The sequence below is a fragment of the Dermacentor albipictus genome, chromosome 9 (assembly GCF_038994185.2).
Source record: "Dermacentor albipictus isolate Rhodes 1998 colony chromosome 9, USDA_Dalb.pri_finalv2, whole genome shotgun sequence".
NCBI classification, from domain to species: domain Eukaryota; kingdom Metazoa; phylum Arthropoda; class Arachnida; order Ixodida; family Ixodidae; genus Dermacentor; species Dermacentor albipictus.
The window spans coordinates 37,711,237-37,729,544 of record NC_091829.1 but is presented as its reverse complement, the minus strand read 5'-3'; the positions used below and the strand labels follow the sequence as shown (position 1 = coordinate 37,729,544).

The 18,308-nt window shown below is 50.5% G+C and overlaps 1 protein-coding gene across 2 annotated transcripts in view; it reads right to left on the bottom strand.

Moving 5' to 3' along the window:
• The window catches only part of LOC135906459 (uncharacterized), a 71,179-nt gene that overhangs the window by 11,347 nt on the left and 41,524 nt on the right, over positions 1 to 18,308 (bottom strand). Inside the window, exon 1 of one of the 2 annotated variants that reach the window (XM_065437840.1) lies at positions 3,870 to 5,173. The exons of the other annotated variant lie outside the window; for it this stretch is intronic. The gene's annotated coding sequence lies outside the window, so the exon portion shown is untranslated. Of the gene's footprint in view, positions 1 to 3,869; positions 5,174 to 18,308 lie in introns of those variants that run through there. 2 annotated transcript variants of the gene reach the window in all.

Genomic DNA, 18,308 nt, shown 5'->3' with positions numbered 1-18,308 from the left:
GAAACGAAAGTTCTTGGACCCTGGCAACATTCTATTTGAGTTTTGTGTTACACGACAGCCTTATTCGCAAACGTTCGTCGACTGTAAGCTTCTCATCTCCTCCACCGAGTGTAAGGCGGTGCCCTTCCTGATGACTGGGTTTGCCAGCGTATTCAGAGACGTGTCTCAACTTGAAGCCCACGCTTGACTTGGTCAAAACAATGCCAGGGGCGGACGTGCCCGAGATGCTCATTTGCCTTTCCTTGGGCGCGTTCACGTCAGGCGTTATAATGAGGAAATCAGGCACGGGCTTCAAGATGTGGCGTGTTTCTGAGATCGGTAATGAAAGCACATTCGTAAACGTAGTTTCCTATAAGAATTATTACACTGAAAGCCGGAGCTAGTGTTTATAGAAAACCTGCAAGCGTGGCGGTTTAGCTGGCACTGGAATGATGGCCATAGTGCACGAATTTCTGCACGCTTCATCCCGCTGGCTTCAAAACGAGTTTGTGGCTACGCAAATTGATTGCATTCAACAATATATTTCGATGTACATCCAATAATTTGCAATGCATATGCACGTTCCCATTCCCATTGGCGTCACGCGTTTGGAAAACAGCGATTGCTGGGAAATTTGGACCAATAAAGGCGGTTTAATTGTGACAAGTAACGCATCAAGAACGCCTGAAGCTGCAAACAGGAAGATAAGACAAATCCTTGTTACTATATCTGTCGTTCCCGTGTTATCAAACCGATTCGCAGCGCCCTCTAGTAACTTCAGTGTGAATTAAATTCCATGCCAGGAAAGGAATATTGCTCAAGCTATGCCCCTCATCAAAAGAATTGCCGGTGGCGTGTGCAATAGCAGCGCAATGGACACTTGTGTCTAAATGCTGCCTGCCACAGCGTAGAAACGATAGCGGATTTCTTGTAGACTTGCGTGCCTCATAATCAGAAAGTGGTTTTGGCACGTAAATTCCCATCACTTAACATTTGTGGTAAACTCCTTGTCTTCGCGGCCATGTCAGTCTACGTAATGCCTCGATACAAACGTCACTTGAAACTCTTATTACCTCTGACCTATTGCGGTTCGTAGTATTCTGATCAGTTCATTTCCAGACAGTTTGCGCGCATTATTCTTATCGGTTATATCAAAAAAAGAAAGAGTTTACGCACATTAGAAGACGAAGAAAAAAAAGAAAAACTGTGAGGTCACGAGCTTGTGGGTTGTCTATTGACAATCTATATGCTTCACCAGCAAGACGTCTATAAACTTTCTGTAGAATGTCCGAATAATGTTATTTTTAATCTTTTTGCGATTGGTGAAGTCAAGAGTATCAATCATATCGATGAGTGCAGCTAAGCTGAGTTTGGAAGGAAAGAAGCGTGATTTGAAAGCGACCGCTCGGAAATGATGACTGGGACCGACAGTCCCATAGCCCAACAATGAAATCAAACCCTCCGCGGAGGCTCGGTGGCCACTGCGTTCTGCGAGTGAGCAAGAAGTCGCCGGTGCGACTCCCGCGGTCTCGGCGGCCGCATTTCGACGTGGACGAAATGTAGAGACGCTTGTCGGCAAGGCTAATCCCCGTCTATGCGTCATTCGTAGCCCGAGCGTTGCTTTGGGACGTTGAACTATGTAAATAAAGAAGGTCGAATACACACATCGTTTTTAACTATGCAACGGCTGTTGATTAGCTTCTCACACTGACGTTTCAGTAGATGTCACATGGCTGTGTAGAGGCCTAAGATCGGTCGCTGTACAAGTGTGCAAGACATATGTGTGTTTTACAGTTACAACAAAGACTAACCTAGCGAGGTGTGTTATCAACACAAAGGTTATGCTATGAAAGGGTTGATATGCTAGCTTGATGTACTCGTAGAAGAGTCTGTTGCTGGGCCTGTTGGTACATACTTTCAGAAACGATGGAACTTAGCCTCTCCTGGTGTTTGCGTCTTAAAGGCTGGGTTTTATTGTTGACATACTCTTTGTCACTGACCGCACCATCGACTACTTCGTGCCATTTCATGGCGCTATTCGGCCATCCCCAACATTTGAGCCACAAAACCCCATATATCGCCATCTACATATCAGTGCAAGTATTTCTCGATTTATATATATTCCAGACATATAAATCACGCGGTGAACAATATAGAACAGGTATAATGAAACGATTCATTTAGCTCAATTCTATTCCCTTCCTATCATCCAGCCTTAACGGCTGGCAGATCCCAGTGATAACGTGGGCACAGCGCTGCTCGGACCACTGAGAAAACGCGGAAGAGAATATGTGACGTCTGAAATATGACGACCATGACGTGTTTTCGGCTCTGCAATCACTCCCGACGTATGAAGCCCGCTAAAGCATAGCCTTTGGTGTCTCGTTCTCTTACCCAGAGGCAAGGGTTGCGGGGTCGTGGATTTGGATACCTCCTATAGCACTGGGATAGAATCGTTATGTTATCCCTGCCCAGGGAGTCGCAAGGTGGTGCGAGCTTGTTCCCCCACTGTGTGACGCAACACTCTTTTGAGGGAAGAGAACGGTTCCCAGCGCATCGGTGTGGGACTTAGTGATATTTGCACTCATTGCAAATACTTGAATGCTTACTTCCAGTGCGACACACAGCCGGACACAGTCAGCTGTCGATCAAACAATGTAGCAGAGCGACAATCAAATCTGAACACCCGAAGTGCGAGAATCATTCACAGGAAAACTCAGTATCTCCTGGCCTTTTAATCATCTGACGTTTCGCTCAGAGCTCGAATGCGTTTAGAACCGATACAGTATAACGCCGAGTGACTGACGGTTTATCTTTGCTGCCACTTCGATCTTGTCAAACAAAAGAGTTGGAGCTCCGACGCACATTGAAGGGAATCCCAATACACGGAGATTTCACAATATTTGCGGTTCAGAGTCGAACACGATAATCACGCAGGCTTCACATTTGTATAAGTACGCCTCTATAGCAGCACTCAGGTAACCCTGCGGGAGTAGTTTTCGTATTCAGTATGCACGACGTTGAGAGATGACGTCGTATGACGCCTATGCGTTACGATGCAGCGCCCAGCCAACCGAATCATCGATGCTAGATTTGTGCCGAAGAGCGTCAAAACTATTATGAAAACTCTGAAAAGTGACATTTTGAATAGACTTATGACACTCGGCCACAAGCGGTGGAAATAGTCTACGAGTGAGCCGAGCGCTTAGGCTTTTGAACCACGTTGAATCTCAACAACGTACACCAGGCATATGAGAGGTGCGATGAGAGTCAAAGCCAACTACAGCGTTACACGAGGTTACTGCCACGCCAAATAGAAAACTCGTTTATACCCAGTATGACAGGCCGCTTTTCGCACTTCAGAAAAGCAACGTCTCTAACGTTTTAGCTTGCTTAAGTGACGGGAACTGTAGGGGCATTTCTCGAGCCCCACTGAGCACTGGCCATCAAGTCTGAACGAGCAGTAAAATTTTTTGCGTCGACGGGATTACCGATTTAGGAATCGAATGATTGACGTAGCCTACATCTACACACAAAGCCAAGTATGTACTTGTACAATCATTGCTTACAAGTAGGAATACGTAAGCCAAGCTTGGCACGATGGAAGACACACTTTGTGTGCTACGTTTCATCGTAGCTGCGTCCGCAATCGTTCGACCTAACAACCATCGACTCTGCCTCATCATGGCGCCCCAACACAGTTTCTCCTTTTCCGTTGAGATTGCAAGTGTAATTATAGCTTTATCAGCCGATAACGTAAGTGCTCATTTCAAAGAACAAGGAAAGTCTCGTATAATAATAGTTCTGTCCCGCTGTCCTAACAATTCGATGCGACTCATCCTCGACCGTACCCGAAATAGAGAAGAGCGCGCCGCGTTCGTTTCACTTACTATGCGATTGCCTCGCGCTCAGCTCGAGGCAGCGTGAATCACGTCGCCGACAAGTCGACGATGTCAGTGGCTCTCGCGTGGCACGACGCCTCCTAGACGACGCTGCTGGACGGTGCAACCTCGCGACGCAATACGCTCAACGAAAACTCCCGGCGACGACGACGACGAGGAGGAGCAACAACAACAGCGCACCCCCAGCACATCGCCAACACAGGCAGCAGGAGCGACGAAAGCGAAACGTCGCAACGCCGGCGCGACCGGCAGCGTCAGCGGTCCCGCTTCGGCGTCACCGTCGGGACACATTTCTCACGCCGTCGCCTCTCTCGTGCTCTCGGCGGACGCCAGGTCGCAGGGATGGTTATCCGTTTCCCCGGAGGTGTGGGACTCGCTCGTTTCGAATATCCCGCTGGGGCCTGCGTCGGCCTCGATGGCGGCGAGTCCGAGGAAAGCAACGTGTTTGTTCGTTGTCACCTTCAGCGACGCAGAACGAGGCGCGCGCTCAGCGACGTCGTAAGCGGAGAAAACGAGGCAGCACACGCGCGCAGACGCTCACACGCGCACGCACACACACACGCACGCGCACGCACGCGCAACACGGTGGGCGCCCACACTGGCGGCAGCCGCGTATCGCGTTGCTTGACACGCGCTCTCGGGGCGCTTGTGAAAGCGGGCCGCCGCCGATCTGTCGCCTTTCGCGCGGCGTCGCCGCCGTTTCCAGGGGGGTGGAGTCTAGCGCCACACGGGCGGAGATGCACGAACGGGGAGGTGGAGCGGCGGCGGGCTGCTGCTGCTGCTCCCGCCGTTGTCAGAAAGAGAGAAGGCCTCGCACGGCGAGCGCGGGCAAAGCAAGTAAGCGAGCAGGCAGGGAGGCCAGACACACGCGCACCGTCGGGCTCTCGTCGACAAACTCTCTCTGGACTTTTCCCCCTCCTCTTCCTCTTGCGGATGTAGGAAGATGCAGAGCCCGCACGTGGTAAGAAGTCGGACGCCGCTCCGCGCTCACAGATACGTCGCGCTCCGGCCCACACACACACACACGCCACACAGCAGACACGAGTCTTGTCGTTTCGCACAGTTCGTCCCCAAGCGACAAGTAGATGGAGTCAGGTACAGTAGTGACGGTCAAACCGGAGAGGAGCCGAGTTGCTGGCGACCGGTGTCGCAAGAGCCGGTGACTTCGAAGAACAAACACGTCGTGAATGAAATAACCACGCGCGGGCAGTTGTGAACGGCGACAGTCCCGGCCGGGCCGCTTCGGCGGCGAAGCTCCCCTGCACCGCGGCGGCGCAAGGAAATGACGAGTACGGCCGCTGCTGCCGCTTGCAGCCAGCGCGAGCGAGTGAACGTGTGCGTGGTGCTGCGAGCGAGCGAGCACGCGACATCGGTAATGGCACCCCTCCTCTCTTCCCTCTCCCGCCTCCTCTCTTTACGCGGCGAGCCGCTGTAACCCGGCGGCCCTTTCCACGTCGTGCCCCCCTTACCTAACGCCGTCGTCCTTCTCTCTCACAGCCGTTGTATTTATTTCCCTATTTTATACACACGCCGTCGGCGTTTCCTCCTCGCCTATTTTGCGGTCCTCCCGCTCTCTCTCTCGCTCTCGCCACATCGGCGTTCCCTTCTCTACGGCCTCCGTTTTTACGAATCGGCATTTTGAAGGGGGGGAGGGAGCAGAAAAAATAATAATAATAAGCGACGTGGTGCGCGTGGGGCAAAACACAAAAAGAGAAAACATTGAGAGGGGGTATGACGAGTGATGCGGCTCGCTGGTGCACATACTGCCAAATGTGGAGAGAGGGAGACGAGAGAGAGAGCACCGCCGTCACCACGCCTTTGGATGAGAGTAAAGCGGAAACCGACAAAACGTATATGTTAGGAGTAGAAATAAAAAGAAAGACAAGGCGAAATAAATGGAAGTCGAAAAAGGGCCAGCCGCTGCTGCAGAGTCCGTCCGTCCGTGGCTGCTGGGGAAACGACGAACGAATAAATCAGAGGGCGAACCGAACGAACGAATGACTGGGTGTGGGGGGTGGAAGCGCTGTTAGCTGGACGGTGTGTGTTCTTTTGTTGTTCCCCGTTTCGTTTGGTTCATTTTTCGGTGGCGCCCCTTGGGCGCTGCTGTGTGTGTACTTCTTTCTTCCAAACCATTCCCAACCTTAACCCGCAGTTTTGTGTTTTTATGACCCGCTTACGGCCGAACCCCAGTCTTCTCCTCTCCTCGATTCCACCCCCTTCTTATGTATACAAATTTCCCCTTTTGGCATACTGCGCGCGTTCCTTTTAGATGTTTACCGGGCCGTACGCTCCCAGCTCGTTCGTTCCTAGCTCGCTTTCTGAGCGCGCGGATGTACGGTACGGTTGTACCAAACAAGACCTTTGTAAGTCTCTCTTCAAGTCGAGCGCTCTCCCTCTCTCCGCCGTGGAAGGATAAGGACGCGCGATTTTGCCAGAACTTCGGCGATGGCGACGAGAAGGCGGATATTTATTTTACCGGGAAAGGAGGAAAGCTCCTCTCACCCGCGCGTGCACGGTATACCGCGTTTGCGGGCGAAAACCTCTGTGAACGCTTGCGCATAGGAAAACAAACACTCTTCGTGAAAACACAAGCAACAGCGTGCGTGCGCGCGCAGTGATCGGCGAATTTCTCCCTCTTTCGGTGTTATCGACCGAATATCCTGAATAAATCTCTAGCGGTGTTCGTGCTTGTTCCTAGATGCACCCACTGGTACACTTAGTAGCGGGGAAAGCTCTGGAGAAGATGTTAGAACTAAGGCTACATGCTTTTAAGCGACAAAGTTTCGACGAATGCAGTAAGAAGTTCCGCGAAGCCAGATTTACAGGGGCATCGATTCAACGTTTCGGCCGTGGAGCGTTCGGGCGATGCCGGAACCCTGACGTGTACTCATTCTTAGGTAAAAGCCATCCGTATAATGTCGCGTGATATCCTCGGTTTCAGCGTCATCTATGGTTGGGACCAGCCAGCGACGACAGGAAGTAAGCTCGTGTCCGTTTCTCTCTGCTCAAAAACTACTTCTAGTTAGGTCGTCTACAACAGCTATATAGGTCAACATCGCCGCTGTAGCGGGTCCCCGAAATAAATGGTGAGAAGCTTTAGCTCGGAGTTAAGATGACTAGTATACCTTTTAGCGCACTTCGCCACGGACGGCGTCGCTCACTCGCAAGGGCACCTCTACAGCGATGCCAGCGAGCCCGTCGGAGGGTCAGGCCAAGCGCCCGAGGGCTAGACGAAGCTGCTAACAAACGAGCCGGCCACAGCCAAGACGAGCCGGAGCACCGCGCCGGATTTTTGTTTGTTGGTTTTTTTCCCCTTCGCCTTATTTCGTAGCCTTAAGTTACCGGCGCCCATAAGGCTCCGCTCGCTTCTCATGGCGTGCCCGTCAAAGCAACAGTAATCCATATATCATACGTGCCAGGCAGGACAGGCCGCGCTCCCACAGCCGCCGCCTTTGTTTTCACAGGGCCACCAGAACAGATGCAGCGGAACGGTGGGGAGAGAACGAGAGAATGAATGAAAAGACGGTCATAAAAGGGAGGAGAAAGAGGAAGAGAAGGAGGAGGGAATGCTGGAGCAATATTAAGCGCGGGAACAATTGAAGAGAAAGAAGAACAACAAAAGCCTGAAAAGGAAGGCAACGTAGAAGAACGCACAAAATCATGGTTATGAATTAGGCTTTTAAGAATACGTCGACGACGACATCCAAAGAAAGGCTACGGGTCACGCAAAGAACTGGCGACAGAAATGGAGGTTTGCAATAAGACGTAGAAAAACGAACACGTATTGAAGATACGATTGATTCAGTAAACAGAACGACGACAACGCAGCAAAACAGTCTACGAATCGAAGGCCTCACAGAAAAAAAAAAAAGCAAAGACGAAAGTTATGAAACGAGGAAGAAAGCGAGAAGATCGCAGTCAGCGTATGAACAACGCTTTCAGGGAAACACAATAGCAAGACGCGAATACATAGCAGTAAACTGACAGTAGACTGGCGAAGCAAGGCTACGGCAACGAAATAACACGAGCAATGCGAAGTAGGCCTGGGCAAACCGTCTTCCAAGTCGTGGGCGAGTCCCTTGCTGTTCAGCGCTATAGAAGTACGCGGATGGAGGTTAAGGGGCTGCGGAGGAGAGCAATCGTCGAACAAGACGGCGGCATTATGTGAACCGACTCGTGCCCGCTCGGGATAGCCGGTATGTAGGCGTTAAGCTAACGCTCTGGGGACGGCGAGGGATACGTTCGTAGCCGGCATTTAGCGCAGCTTAGCCGAAGCTAATCCGGGGCGGTCGTCTTTCCTCCGCTGCCTCGGTCTGCACTGAGGCTCCCTTGTCTTCGCGGGCAGTGAGGAACCGGGCGAGCGCCGTAGTAAAATGAGATGTCACATCGGGATGCCTCTCGACGACGTCTTTATAAGGCGGTCGTGTCTGCGTTAGCTGCCAGGACGGCGAGGGCGTGAAGGCGTAAATTTCAGCGCGTCGGAACGAAGGAACTAAACAGAACGGTTCGACTTATTCGAGTTGGTTAGAGTGGACGCTATCGTGAGCTTACAGCCTCGCGTGCGTTGGTTATCGTCACCGCATTACCGTGACACCCACACTCATTTGGGAACGGCAGCGCTGCTGGCGACGCGTTGCAGCGCTACGACGAGCTACAGTGTTTGGCGTTCTTGACGTATAGGTTATTGAAAATTTAGGCGGCGGCCAAAACACCTGCGCCAGCGGGAAAACAGTAAGTAATCTTATGTTGAAATGAGCGCTGTGCACGCATTGGTTGCGCACAAGCTTTCTAATACGGGTGTCACACGGCACACTTTCGATTGCGATCGAGCTCGAGCGGAATCGAATTTCTCTGTGGCGATTGGCTCCTTCGTGCTAGTTTCCGGAGAGAGCCAATCGCGGTCGAGAAGTTGGATTTCGATCGGGCTCGTTCACGATATATATTGTGCCATGTGACTTAGGTATGGAATGTAGACGAAAGGGAAGTTCTCGGCTGTGTAGGCTTTTGTCCAACGTCTTGGCATCACTCGGTAGTGCGACAACACTGATACTTGCACTGCACAGTTTAAAACTCTCTCTTGGCGTCACATGTCCTGAGCTGCTGATGATTTACTCATCGTCTATCGTAAGTTTAAATCAACTAGCCGGAAACATTTATTTAATTATCATTATTTACTGGAAGAGGGGAAAAGGCTGATGACGTACTGTCTTGCTGTGTCGCAAGAGTACCAAAATTCGAATTATGTCGAGAAATATAACTAGTCAACAAGAAGAACCGAAATACCCAGGGACCGAGCTCACAAAGCATTTCGTTCGCAATTGCTATTGGTCATTGCCCAGCCGTCTTCGCCCTAGTAAGTCCAGCACGCATAGTGACTGGCTATAATTTTCTCTCACGAACAATTCTAGCTCAATAGGCATTTTTTTACACACGGGTCCAGATTCCAGCTACGAGACAAAGGGGCGAAAAGGGCCGGCATGAATAGGCGAAAGGAATTTCAAACATCCCAACCTTTCCCCGCCGTGTTTTCCTTCGCATCCATCCCACCACTGCGCCGCGGAGTCGTCCATCCGACTTCACAAACTTCATTCCGGCCTCCCTTTCTCTCGCTTTTACCGCAGGCCGCGGCGGCCGGTCTGTGTGTGTTAGCGCGTGATGTATGCAAACGCGCGTCGTCTGGCGTTTACACAGACGGCCGAAATGCCTATGTGTGTGCGTCTGTACGTGCGTGCGCGGGCGCCGTCTGTTCGAAGCGACCGCAGCAGACGGACGCGTAGCGTACAGAAAACCGCCGCACTGAGAAGGGAACCGCCGGTCGGCAAAGCGTCTGTTTAAAATCCGGTTTGAGGGCAAGGGGGGAGGAGTTGGGGGAGGGGGGGGAGCAGAAGCGGTGTGGCACAGGGGTGTGTTGGGAGGTTGAGGGGGCACGGTTGTCCGGGTGAAACAAAAGCCTCGTATTCTTCCCGCTCCTTCCCCCCTCCCCCAAGCAACCCCCTCCCACTCCCGTGTCTTTGCGTTCTTCCTCCATAAAAAACACGGAAAAAGGTGAGATGAAGGCTGAGGCCAGGAGTTTGGAGAGAAAGAGAGAGAGACGCGCGGAGAAAACGTTAAGGCGGTGAGATATGAAACAAAAAAGGAACTTTCTCGAGGAGCATCACGGATTGAGCCCGCGTTATGGCTGCAAAGGTGGCACGCAGCGGCCTGTTCAAAGGCGGCGACGACTGCGAAGGGACGTGAATGCGTTCCAATCAAATCGAGGAACTGTTGTCTGGCGCCGTAATTTGCGTTTTCAACGGCGCCGTGTTGCTCGGGCGCCTTGGAAGACGAGATGCTGCGGGAAATGGAAACGTTGAAGAACCGTGCTGCAGCACTGATGAAGGATTGCCGCCTTAGCGGGAGACGACGTACGATCGGCATAGACGTTCAGGCGGTGGAAGCTAGCGGAAAGGTCCGGAATACGAGGCGTCGCAGTCGAGATTTGGTACAGCCGGTTAAAGCGGAGTCCCCTGTTGTCAGAACACGTCTGCAGACGATGCAACAGTAAGCTAAGAAAAAAAATAAGCCGTGAAGCGAACACGATACTGGTACTATATGTGTATTTCTCCTAATGAACAGTATGTCTCGAGGGGGCTAAATGCAAGAAACCCCGTGTACCGTGCATTGAGTCAAGGTTAAAGAACCCCAGATGGTCAAAACTAATCCGGTCACCCCCACTACGCTGTGCCTTATAATCATAACGCGGTTTTGGCACGTAAAACCCCATAATTAATTTTGTTATGCCTGGTGATAATTTCATCGGGCGATATAATGCATTCGCAAACCTCGACGTGGTTTAAAACGTGCATGTGTAGCTCCCTGAAAGGCGTTCGTCATAGCTAGCTTCCCCACATCATGGGTCATTGTGAGGCGAAGCCCGCTTCTGTAATTGCACAATTACAGAATTCGCCTTGCAGATGATGTAACATTGAGTAAATATTTTAAGTATGTATTGTGCGTGGGAACAGCGAGCATTACCATAACGATCATAAGCGTTGTTCGAAATAAAGTTTGTTTCATTTGCTTCGAATTTGGGTCCTAACGATTTCTGCATAGCCATTTATTTGCCCAGAGTGATTGCTAGTAAACTGATATTGGTTTTTCTCGACTTTCTCTATGTAATCCCTTATGTAACTCAAAAAAGCAGCGCCGTCATGTTCGACGATTCGACGGAACCCCCGACACGAGATATATTCTTCGTTATCGCAATTTCCAATACAGCTACACTTGTTTAAGATAGCGGTTTTCGTGGAAGCAGCTCTTACACATTATTCGCCAATACGTCTCGTACTGCTCAAATAAAGACGCGCGCGTGTGCGTTCGCGCACGTGTGCGTTCGTGCGTGCTTGCGTGTGTGTGTGTGTGTGTGTGTGTGTGTGTGTGTGTGTGTGTGTGTGTGTGTGTGTGTGTGTGTGTGTGTGTGTGTGTGTGTGTTAGCACGCGCCCGGCGTTCTTTCATATTCGTACACCCTGCACAATACGAGCCTGCGAGGTGTGGTGCAGGGACGTTCGCTTGTTCCACGTCTCTTCTTCGGAGACCGTGCGCCAGCCGTCTCGCTCACACGGCAGTCCACGGAGCACGCTTGTAAATACAGATGGATCGACAGGCAGGCAGACAAGGTGGAACATAACAAACCTGTAGGGATCGGGTCCTGTAGCCTACACAGCCAAGAAAGAAAGAAACGAGGAAGAGGAAGGACAAGCGGAGAAGGAAAAGAGCAAAGCTGGGCGCGGTGAGAGAGAGAGAGAGAGAGAGAGAGAGAGAGAGAGAGAGAGAGAGAGAGAGAGAGAGCTCGTGTGTGCGTGCGCTGACGGCGCCTGAACAGCGGTGGAGACGGCGCAGAGGTTATTGAGATTGAGAAAGATGCCGAGTTTGGAATGATAATTGCGACGCGACGCGAACGGAACGAAAGAAGAGAAAGGAGGCGCGAGTGAAAAATAAAGAAGCAGAAACGTGCACCGCCAGAAGCGAACACGATGGCGATGCTGCTGGTCGGTCGGAATCGCGTGGACTGTCTACTTTCTGCTCCTCTTCTTCTTTTTCTGGTTGAGGTCGAAGTAAACGGCGAGGCCGGAAACTTTCGACCCGCGAGTCGAATATGAAGACGAGGAGGAGGAGGAGGAGGAGGAGGAGGAGGAGGAGGAGGAGGAATTGTGCGAGGAGGCAACCAAAGAAACGGAATAAAGTATGGGAGGAGGGGGCGGGAGGAAATGAGAATCGAAATTTGATATTTGTCTAGGGGGTTCAAATGGATCTGCCCAGTGGTATACATCTCTACACTGTTGTCGGTCCTTGAGATTGGGAGGAGTTGTAGAAAGACAGTGAGAAAAACTGGCGAGGCGTAAAGGAGTTAGAAAAGAAAGAAAAGTTGCCTGATAACTTTGCGTGTATGATGTTCCTATATACTCTAACCAGCTGAGCGGTAAGGGGTTCGAGTGAGTGGGAAAGGGAGAACGGAATTAGAGGGTAACCATGCAATACTAGTGCGAACGTTAGTAATCCGTTTATTGAACGGCATACGGACCGTGCACAATTTGAACAGCACCACCAGCCCTATATTAATGTAAGCATCTCTCACAAAACAACATTAGAGAGCTTCAGAATAGCGTTTGCAACCAAACGTAAGCGCATTACCTAGGTAAAGGAATACCTTGTCCTCTCGAAATTAGCTTTAGCTTCCTCTGAACTTACCCAAAGAGTTAGTTATGAGTGCATGGCGCATCCAATCTCTGAGATCGTTTGTCGATTCCAGCGTCAGTAGGCCTAACGAGATGCGTCGGCATAGAAACGAGAGGATGGTTGCTAATTCTTCTTGACTTGGCTTGGACATGTTTGGCCTCTTGGACATGTCTGGTATTTTAAGCTCGTCTTCACGTTTGCGTTCCCGTACGTTGAACTAAAAGCCTTAAAGAGTCGCATACCGTAAAACCCGCCAAGATCCTTGCGTTTAACGTGCGTACCGCGACAAACACTATTCTATAAAACTGTCTGCTGGCCGAAAACGAGAAGAACTGTTCAAAGAAGAGTTGGTAAATTTGAGTTGTCTAGAGGTGCAAACGGGTGGGATAGGCACGTGATGCAAATACCTGTCCCATCATATATTCAGAGAACAACGTAAACAATGGCAGAGAAAAGTATTGCTTGCTTGCGAGCTTCAAAGAAAGAACAAATTAAATAAATAAATAAAGATAGATAGATAGATAGATAGATAGATAGATAGATAGATAGATAGATAGATAGATAGATAGATAGATAGATAGATAGATAGATAGATAGATAGATAGATAGATAGATAGATAGATAGATAGATAGATAGATGCGTGGATGGATACATGCATGCATGCCCGGATTACTCTTTTGAAACTGTGTTCTATCAGTCTATTGAACTTTCGAAAAAAAAGACAGGTATGCTTGTATATTCAGTCGCGGAAGAATACTTCAAGGCACACGCGCACATTTGCCGAAACGTCCTCGCAAAGGAAAGCGCGCGGCGTAGGTGCAAGGAGCTCCGCGTACAGACAGAGCGAACCTCCGCATAGCTGTCAGAAAAAAGAAAGAAAAAAAGTCATACGAATGGGAGAGGAGGTGGTGTCTGTGTTCGCGTGGCGGTATTACTCCTAAGCTTCTTCCCGTCGCGGTTGGGCGATCAAAAGAGCGACGCTACAGCGCCACCTAAGTTTCGTTCGTCCTCGCGTACTTACGGCAGCCAGCCCGCGCGCCTACCGTCTTTATTATATCTGCCGTATAGCTTCCTTTTCTTTCTTTCTTTCTTCTTACGCATTTTCTTACGCTATCTTCGCACAGAAGCGGCGGTGGCGGCAGTCCCGCCGTCGAGCGAATTGGGGGCGAGGGGTGCGAAGGAGGTGTCAGTCAAAATGGATTGGGTTGCCCGAGACGGAGCCGACGCCGCGGTGAACCTCGCGTCTCCTGCTTCTTCTTCTTCGTGCGGAAAACGTTGCAAAACACAAGAAAGGGACGAATTGAGAACGAAAAGGAGGTGAAGAAATAAAACACGAAAAAACTGTAAGAACGCGCGCGAGCGTCATGCGTGCAGGGCAAGAAGCGCGCAATCGAAGATGCGAGAACCGTGTGTGAATGTATGTATACGCGCGGCTCTGTTGCTGCTGCTTCCCCGGCGCGGCGCAGGAGAGCACGCCACACCACCTCCGGCGCAGTCGTCGACTGAGCGGCGCCGACGGCGACCTCCCCGCTTCTTTTAATCGACCCGAGAGTATATTGAGAAGTTTTGATATCTCAATTTCCTCCCCCCCCTCTCCTCCCCTCCACCACCCCATCCCAGCAGTGGCGCGTGTTCCTGGAAGACCCGACCTTACGCATAGATGACGCTACGTCGAGAAGGCTCCCATCCAATCGAGGCGTCTCTCTCTCTCTCTCTCTCTCTCTCTCTCTCTCTCTCTCTCTCTCTGCTAATGCTGCTGCTGCTTCTTTCTCGGTCCCTGGTGTTGTACTTACGTAGTACGTGCGTGTGCTTGCATCGCATTTTCGTCCGGGCCCGCGGATTGAAGGGAGATGGAGGGAGAGAGAGAAAAGGAAAATGCGGAGAAGTGACAAAGACGCACGATGCCGTCGATGAAACGAGGTGGTGTTGCTCGGAAGAAGTAGCGTCATTTCTTTCGCTGCTTTTGTTTGTTTGTTTGTTTTCTTCGACCATGGCGTGCTCTGTTGTTTGTCTGCGTACTGTGCGGCGCGGCGTGGGGGTGAATTGTGTGCGTATACGCGGAATTGAACCTGAGAGATAGGTGGTCGTGATATGCTGCGGTGGATGGCGGCGGCGGTTGTGCATTAAAAGAAGGAGTCTGGAATTCCGGCTTCGTTTGGCGGCTCCTATGCACGAGCTTTATATTCGCGCACGCCTCTCCCGTCTCCTGATGTGCGTAGCGGAGGATTTGCAGGAAGCCAACAGGGCGCAGTAAAAATAAAAATGAAATAAGAATGCGAAAGAAACTATACCTAAATGGAAGCGTATACAGGAAGGAGACGAAGGGATTTGGGCGCCTTCTTCGTCTGTGTATACTGAGTGATTCGAGAATGCAATCCGTATTCTCACCGCATGTCATCTCTGATGCGTTATGCTCTTGCAATCTTGGCTCTCTTGTGCCGGTATACTGGCTACCCCCCCAGCCCAATGTCCCCCTTTCTAGTCGACTTTTTTTTTTTCTTTCCGTCGAATACAGCGGCGAAGATTGAGGCGGAAGCGCAAAGCTGTTTTCGTTATACGAGAAAGCCAGAAGCGCAATCTCGACAGGTGTAATATACACGTGACCTTCCAACTACGCGGAAGGACGAAGCCGAAAAGGGCGCATTCTGCTACTTGAACTACCCCGGACGAGGTCGCCGGTTCGGTTGGCTCGTCGACGGCAGCGGCGACGCCTTGTCTCCGCCCCGAAAGGCAATAAGCGATCGTGCAGTGGCATTTAAGGATAGGCCTAACGGTCGCGCAGTGTCATTTAAGGCCGTGCATGATAGAACGAGCAGGCAACCGCAATTGCCGATGGTGTCTCCCGACGCCGCTGTCACACGAAGCACGCAGTAGTTTGCAGGTAGAAAAACCCGTTCTGTCCCGCTTGTCTTTCGGCTACGTTTTGGGCTACGTGGGCCTATCCGAACGCGGGATGCCCGTAATGATGCGTCCTGATACAGGTTGGGCTGAAGCTGGGCTGAATTTTTTTAGTGGCCCTTAGTGTGTTTAAAACGGCTCACTCTGCGCTTCAGGGGCTGTAAAGAAGCACAGTGTGCATAAACGGTTGACAATCATTGTTGATGTAACGTTGAGCCGGACTGAGCGAAAGAGAGCGCGAGCATCACAGAGAGAGAGAGAGAGAGAGAGAGAGAACGAACGTTTGACGAGTGCGCCCACCGAACAAACCACGAGAACGGCTCGAAGAGCAAAAAGAAAGTTATTCGCTTTAAACATTATTAAAGCTGTATTAGTAGATTACACTTCCAGACTGCCAATAACGCCACTCTTATCGCGTAAGTGGCTTTTCTGAGCCGAGAAAAAGATTCAGAGAGTACAGAGACGAGGGGCACCGCCGCCTTGTGAACTCCTGCACCAGATCGCCGTGACGTGACAGATTTCTGCGGCGTCTGATCGAGCCTAGTTCACTTGACATTAGTAAAGATGGGACTACATTGTACTCTAAAAGAGCCAAATGCAGAACTTGAGTAGTGTTGAAGAACGTTTATTGAGCGACAAAAAGAAATATAGATACGAGAAATTACTTTCAAGTCCGCCTGGCGTGACGCTGACGTACCGGCGCTGCACTTCCGGCGCGAAATTCAAAAAGCGGAAGTTTGGCCTTCTCTTGCAGGTGATAAGCCTCTCACCGCGACATCATCGAAATTAAAATGTTGAAATAAAACTTCGCGGGCTTAAGCTATTTGAGTTTTTATGTTTAGTGTTGCTTTACGGTGTGACAAGTTAGAGCAGTTTAAGAGGAACTGCGCTATTTAGACTATGCATTCACGCCTCTGTTGCCGCGGCGGATTAGCAACTATTATAGATGGCGTCCTGCTACAATGCACCAGTCTGGTAATATGTTCCGTCCGCAGCGATCCGGTGAAGGGTGGATGTCGAATCATGCTGTTAAATTATCTGCGCCTTAAAAAAAAAGCTGGGGAGTCTATATCAACCTACCATCTTTCATGTGCAGCGTCATCTGTAGACCACACTGCATTGTTCGGCGTTTAACATTGCCGTTTCTATATACGATACGCCTGGCGGCCTTAATAAATCCAAGTCATACATACTATCCGCCATCACTTGTCCATCTTCTTCTTGGTTAGTTTGATTCGTTTCTTCATCGCATTTAGAGAAACTCCCGGGCGCTCCCCCACATTTTTCTTTCCCAACGAAAACTTTGGCGACTTTAATGCAGTTGCCGTATAACACTTGATCACAGAACGAGCTCTGTGGCGAGATCGACCATGCCCTACATTACCGCTCCGCCAGTAATGGGTTCTTCAGATGCGTTCTCTTCATGCACTCTTCTTCTCAAGTCATCCGTCTTTTTAAACTCTATACCTCGCGACACAAAGTGCAGTTTTCAGCGTTTTATTTTCGATACCATGACCTAACGCGCTGGAACTTCTGGACATAATGGCGTGATAGTTCATATATCTCCAACGCATACGGTCCCGATAAGATTAGCATCATCATCATCATCATCATCATCATTAGCAGCAGCAGCACGCAGTCTGGCTACGCCCACTGCAGGGCAAAGGCCTCTTCCATACTTCTAGAGCCTCGAGGAGTAGAAATCGAGGTCCATCGTTAAAGCATGTATTTTAGCTGTGGCCCGTTTTCCTTTCCACAAGGAGCCGAGGAAGCTGTTTTGCGTTTCCTTTCGTCCATACACTATGCGCCCTCGATTTGATTATGTGCATTACAATTGCGACGCCTTCGATTCACGCACAATCACGGTAATATTTACAGCCTTATTTTCTTTTCTTAACGTTATTATATTTCCGTCACACCCTGCTCGATCCTTCGCTGTCCAACGATTCGAACGAACGGTCGAGGCAATTGGGGTTACTTGATTTTGTTTCCTTCGCCGGTGTTACCTTACTTTCCTTTTCTTTTTCTTTGGGGTTTCCAGACTTCCAGCTACGACACAGTCTATTCAAATCGCAGACAGTAGAAAATCAGGCACTGTGAGCTTCGTACTGATGCTAATTCACAAATTCTCGATGAATTGCGTACATGCGCTGTTTTCTTGCAACCGAGCATTCTCCGCAACAGTGAACGACCGAAAATGAGTAGCGCTAGCGACGGTGTCGCAACTTGTGATATCCAGAATATATATATATATATATATATATATATATACAGACGACAAGGGCGGCAACGATATGTAGTCGCCGAGCCGTTATCGATCAACGCCTGGTAGGTCCTCGGGCGATATTTCCAAGGCGCACGAGGGACGGTGGTCGCGCCTCACAGAGAGCGCAGCTATGCACAACCATGAATGAAATTTTGCTAAACAGGTTTCCGAGCGCTCCACAATGGTGTCGCTCTATAAACCCCCACCCCCCTCTGCAAGATCGGCTCGCCGCGCCTATATGGCTCGCGTCGCGCTGGCGAAACACGATTAAAAAACCCGTAGGAGTCGTCAAGGCGTGATCGCCCGAAAGCCGCGCCGAAAAGAAGTATACACGCGCTCACAGGGAGGCAGGGCAAAACGCATTTACTTACTCCACGGGCCAGGCGAAATGACCAGCGCGCCCGAGCTATAGCTGTTCGCGATCGTCCTTGAAGCGTCATTCCCTCCAAAGAGACTTTACGCGCGTCGTCGAATTAATGCGGGACACATCATTTTTCAACCGCCGGGCCGAGGCGTTGAGGCCCCTCACCGGGCCGAGAAGCCGAG